Genomic DNA, 6,169 nt, shown 5'->3' on the forward strand with positions numbered 1-6,169 from the left:
AGTAGAGGAGAAGGAGGTACAATTGATAGAGCTGGAGAGTTATGGTCCTACTGTCATACAAAGAACGGCAACAAAAGGTGAGAATATTACAACAAACCTAGAGCAAGGTGTGCTCAATTGGTTCTTGAGAAAAGAACCAGAAGGATGCCAAAAGACCGAGTGAGGAGAGCTTGGTGAGGTATCATGTAGCAGAAGGAGACTATTACTGCAAAGGCTTGGTTGCAGCTCAAAGAAGACCATGAAGGCAGTTCCACTAAAGAGGTGAAGTGGATAGAATTGCTAAGGACAAGGAGAAGCATATGACCAGGAGGTTATAAATTTTTGTGCCTCGAGAGTCTAATGAAGGAGCATCCAACACCTTAATTAATGGAGGAATCCAAAGTGGAGCAAAGAGGAGGATGTGGACCAGGGAGCAAAACATGGGACTTTTCTGTTTTAAAATAGCGTAAAAGATGGAATGGATAAAAGTCTCGAGGAGACTTATCTGCCATGCATGCATTATGGAGCAGTTTGTTAGAGGATATCAAGGAGAGGATTGATCGGATCCTTCATAGTGATCTAATCCAATATTCCTGTAACGATGAATCAATATTTCTTATATATATATATATATATATATATATATATATATATATATATATATATATATATATATATACGAACCTACGCGTTCAAGGAGAGAATAGGGAGAGCGAATAGGTAGAAATTGTGTCGACTGAGTATTCACAATGTAGCTAAGGCTGAAATGCCTTAGATTTGTAGCTATGCCGTGAATAACAAGAAAGTGTGTGTTTAAGTGTGCACCTGTGTGTCATGTAATTGGGCCTTTCAAGTCCTATTATGTATATATGGGTGAATGACTTGAAATCCAGTGTTTATAAGTGTGTTCAAATGTTGCAAGTTGATCGACCATCGATCACAGAAAGGATTGATGGCGATTCAGAGATATTTATGAAATTTATGTGTGCTTGATAAACTGTGGCAGAACTGTGTTTAACACAGAATCCATCAAAGGGCGAATGAAATTAAGTTAAGAAGGAAGCAGCACAAATGCACAGGAACCATTAGATCATATGGCTCAATGGTCTAGATCAAATCGCATGGGACAGGGCTTTATCGCATCGGCAGAACCACTATAATGGTATCGGAACCAAGCTTTCAATATAGCGATAACGAAATGCGATTTAAATCGCAACCATTGGATCGAGGGTCCAGATCAATAGTTTAGATGCAATCGGTGATCGCATGTTGGACAGGTCAAAGAACAATGGAGGAGCGATGGCCGATACGCCGATGAGCGATATGGTGATATCGCCGATAAACCGATCGATGATCGGGTAGTCAGAGTTTTGGAGAAGGCAGAGATCGGAGAGGCACAGAGGAAAGCGATAAGAGTGGACCCGCCGATAGAGATAGAGGTGGGTTTATAATTTTTGATATCTGGTTATGTGTGCCGGAGCGGGTCTTTCCCCATTATTCCTTTGTAATTTGATTAATGTATGGCTGTGGGTTTTAAGGCTAAAAAGCATACTTTAAAGCTCATGATAGTGTTAAACAACTCCGCTAGTTGAATGGTCCATGACTTTAAAGGCTTAAGGCCTAAACAAGGCTTCTGATAGACTTGTGGGCTCATAACCCACAGGTCCAGGATCGATATTTTTAAAGGAAAAGGGCTTTTGGTTAAACCCCAATTTCTCATTTCCATTAGAAAGGAAGGAGTGATGTCACTTGTATGAGTAGGATTTCAAGTCTCCAACTACGAGATATTTTTTTGATCTTGGTGTCATGTACGATCTTGCAAATCATGCTTATAACAAGTTGATAATCTCCCTCCACCATATTATATACCTAGGGGGGATAATATGGTGTACAAAGGGAGGTACCCAAGGGAATAATGTAATAATGGGATGGGCCATAGTAATAAATAAGTTGGTTAACCCATATCATGTAAGGGACCACAAGTAGTTAGTAATAATGTATTGGGCCCATGGTATTAGAGAAGGTATTGAGGGAACCACGGTATTGACCCATGGTATTGTATGTATGAGGTCTATATAGAGGCTAGAAACTCCACATGGAGAGATGTCAAGGATTATTTTATGAACAGGCATATGGCTTGTGGAGTGTTCTCCTTCCTTAAGGAGTGAATGTATGGCATTGCCCTACCTTAAGGGTTTGAAATTAATAAAGTAAAGCATTTCTATATTCAGATCTTGTTATTTTTGGTGATTATTCTTGGGTATATTATTACTATAATATATTTTCATATCAGATCTATAACAAGTGGTATCGGAGCACTTTCTTGGACAAAAGTGGAGATTTTTTTATTTTTATTTTTTTGCAGGAACTTTCTGGGACGGCGAATTTACAGATCAGATCTGTACATTTTGGGGCAAAATTTGCAAAATCTAATGGCAGATCTAGATTCTTTGTGAAAAAATACCCGATTTCAAAAAACAAATCGGCCGAATCGGAGTCCGGATGAAGGAGATATTGTTGATCTAAAAACCAGTGGTGTTGCAGACAATTTTTCGGGGCAGCGAGTTTGTGGCGTAGATCTGGAAATCTTGGTGCAAGATCTGCAAAATCTAATTACAGATCTGGATTCTTTGTGAAAAAATACCCAATTTCAAAAAAAAAATCAATCAAATCGGAGTCCAGATTTTTCAGAATTTTTGGTGACGGCGGGAGAGTTGCAGCGCAGATCTGAAATTCCAGTGCATGGATCAAGATTTCTATCACATGGGAAAATGTAGAATGGTTGTTCCATTTCCGAAAATAGGTCATATTAGGGATTCTGATCAATATTGACTAAACTATGACAATTTCAAATTTTCGCCAAGTAAGTGAATTTTTTTCCAAACCTTCATGGCATCTAGCAAGGAATTTTTTACAGGGAATGATAAGGGCCCTACTATTGAAGAATTTATAGAATATCACAAATATCAACGCAAACAATTTTGTGTAAGTCACCTGCTATTTAATCTAAAAGATGAAGCTGCTAAATGGTGGGACTCAGTTTCCGATTCAGTGGCGCAACTTCTTCATGAAAAACCGGAAGAACTTCTTTTAGAAAAATGGTCCCAGGCTAGAAAACAAGATAAGGGGAAACATGTGGGGTTATTTCCTACTGGTATATCCTTATCGCAGGTTCATGGATTGATTCAAAAGGAGAAAATCATTGTGTCTATAAATCCAAGTTGCAAGCAAAATCTCATAAATGTCAACTTGGAAAAAAAATTACAAGTGCCAGCAAAACACATTGAAAACACACAGGATGTGCAAGTTTATAAAGATTTGAAGCTTTCAATGGATAAGTATGTGCTGCATGGTGATTTTTATACTTCAGATATGAATAACATGGATGTTGTTTTGGGATATCCTTGGATGGAATCTGTGGGTACTATAAATATTAATGTGCAGAAGAAATTCCTAAAGCTCTAGTATAAAAAGAAGAAAATTACGTTACAAGGTATTTCCATCAATAAACAGGTAAAGTCCACGGAGGCTGAAGCAGAAGATGTTCCAGGGACTGACATATCAGATGATAAGCCATTGATGATCGACAATCAAACACAAATAGAGGCTGAAGCATAAAAGGATACAAGTGATGATACATCAGATGAGGGCTCAGTGGTTGAAGTAATATTGGAAGATAAGACACCACAGCAGGCACCACAACATGCACCAAATAACAGTTAGGATCCAGTAAGGGGTGAATTAAAGAAAAAGACACCGTGGGTTAAAACTTCAACATATCATCACCCACATCACCCCGCAAGACAACAACCAACAAGATGGCAACCAATTAGCCACAAGGACAACAACCCCTGCATGACAGATAGAGAGGAGCGAAGATCCACCTACTACACATCAACACAGAAGAGCTACCACGGTCAACTTCCATCTCAAGCAAGCGAGGCACCAGGGAGATCAAGGGTTCACCTTTCTCTTGGATGGCTAGATGCATGTGCATGGTACCGGTGGACTACTCTTTTGAGTAGATCTTATTATTTGTGTTCTTCCCATGTTTCGGGGATGAAACATGTTAAGGGGGGTGAAATGTTATATACCTAGGGGGGATAATATGGGGTACAAAGGGAGGTACCCAAGAGAATAATGTAATAATGGGATGGGCCATAGTAATAAATAAGGTGGTTAACTCGTATCATGTAAGGGACCACAAGTAGTTAGTAATAATGTATTGGGCCCATGGTATTAGAGAGGGTATTGAGGGAACCATGGTATTGACCCATGGTATTGTATGTATGAGGCCTATATAGAGGCTAGAGACTCCACATGGAGAGATGTCAAGGATTATTGTATGAACAAGCATATGGCTTGTGGAGTGTTCTCCTTCCTTAAGGAGTGAATATATGGTGTTGCCCTACCTTAAGGGTTTGAAATTAATAAAGTAAAGCATTTCTATATTCAGATCTTGATATTTTTGGTGATTATTCTTGGGCATATTATTACTATCATATATTTTCATATCAGATCTATAACACACCATAAGTTTGGTGTAGCCTTGAGTCTGGGCAATTAATAGTCCCTCTTCCAGGAATTTCAATTATATTTTGTTGTTATTGTTATATCCCATAAAGAGTGAACAATTGTAGATAGGGGATCCCAAATGATCCCTGAAGATACATCCATAGCTTTCCTTGCCTAGGTGCCATCAAAATTGGGCTTTATAAAATTAAGGGGAGGAGGGAATAGGCATTGTAGCAAGAAAAAGAGGGGGAAATCGTGAATCCTAGAGTAGGGAACCGAATTTGAAGTGGTAAGGCCTCCTCACTTGAGGCTTGTTAGTCTTGATTTGACCAGGATTGTGTGACACTTGATTCCTTTACATTATTTTAAACTATGACCCAAAGAGAGTCATGAGGGAGGAAGTGATTCTTGAATATGTGACGATTCCTCTCTTTCTTGTTGGGAACCTAATCAACTAAGGGTTATGGTGCAGAATGCAAAAATTCATGGGAGTCCAAGAAACCACTTGGAATATGAAAACCTAGGGTCATTAGACATTGTATAAATGCATATAATTGTGAATAAAATGGATATAACAATTTATCTCAATTTTCCTATCATTTTATGTGTGTTTAACATGGTATCAGAGTAATCAAATACCTTCCCTGCTCAAATTTGAGCCACTAGTTTTGTGGCCTAGCCTAAGCACCATCGCTGGTCAAAAAATGAAGGTAGATCTACATTTTGGTTAATTTGTGCTCTTCCCCCAAACTGTCATTTCCATGGCCAGAGCCTCTTAGCGTTTCAATTTTCTATCAAATCCTGTTTGATGTAAATGGGTCAGGCCTTGTCAGTCACACCTCCACCCTTGCATTCTTATCGACCCTAATAATGCTTCCACTTTGAAGTCTTGTCTGATGAATGAGTTAGCTACTTTGAGTCTGGAGCGGTTTCTTTTCTCTGTGGTGATTGTAGAAAATATATATATGTGTTTTTCTACCCTAACATGATATCAAAGGTCCATATCTATGTGTTGCAGTCCCATTTGTTGTATTGGTTTCCTCACACAAGCTCTTCCCTTTGTATACACACAACCCTGAAGCTTTTTGAATGATCTCAAATCACCATCAGAATTGTTGGGTTTTAGATTCTTCTCTGACTATATCGATGGTGGAACTGGAGGTACAAGACTGTGTGTTGTCAATCCAACATTTGACTATTCCCCCCCTTAACTTGTGAGCCTTTTCATACATGTACTAATTAATAGCGGATTATTACACTCCTAATGACTATGTGCTTCATCAACATGTAGAACCTCGGATTTGAGAAAGCTTGTGTATCTTATACAACTTGTTAACAATCCAAATTTCTTGAAATTCTCTACCAATATTATTTTTAAGTAATGTAATGATTATTTAGTGGGATATCCTCAAATCATCCACCTCAGCCTCAACCCTACAATATCTAGTTGATCCATTGTAGTTGTTCAATCTAGGTTGTGAGATGGTCTAAGTCGACCTAGATTTCTTCATATCGTAGCTTAGTCCATAGGCTTCCCTTTGTTGGAGATGAAGCTGATGCATAGATAATAAATATATGATTTAGATTTTTCTATTGTGGTCCCCATTCGATTCTCAGGTAGTTGAATAAAAAAGAAGATTCAACTTGGATCAATAGGTGAATTGAGTAGGTTTCT

Source organism: Pinus tabuliformis, chromosome 8 (genome assembly GCF_031772625.1).
Source record: "Pinus tabuliformis cultivar Carrire ecotype Pingquan chromosome 8, CPIR1, whole genome shotgun sequence".
NCBI lineage: Eukaryota > Viridiplantae > Streptophyta > Pinopsida > Pinales > Pinaceae > Pinus > Pinus tabuliformis.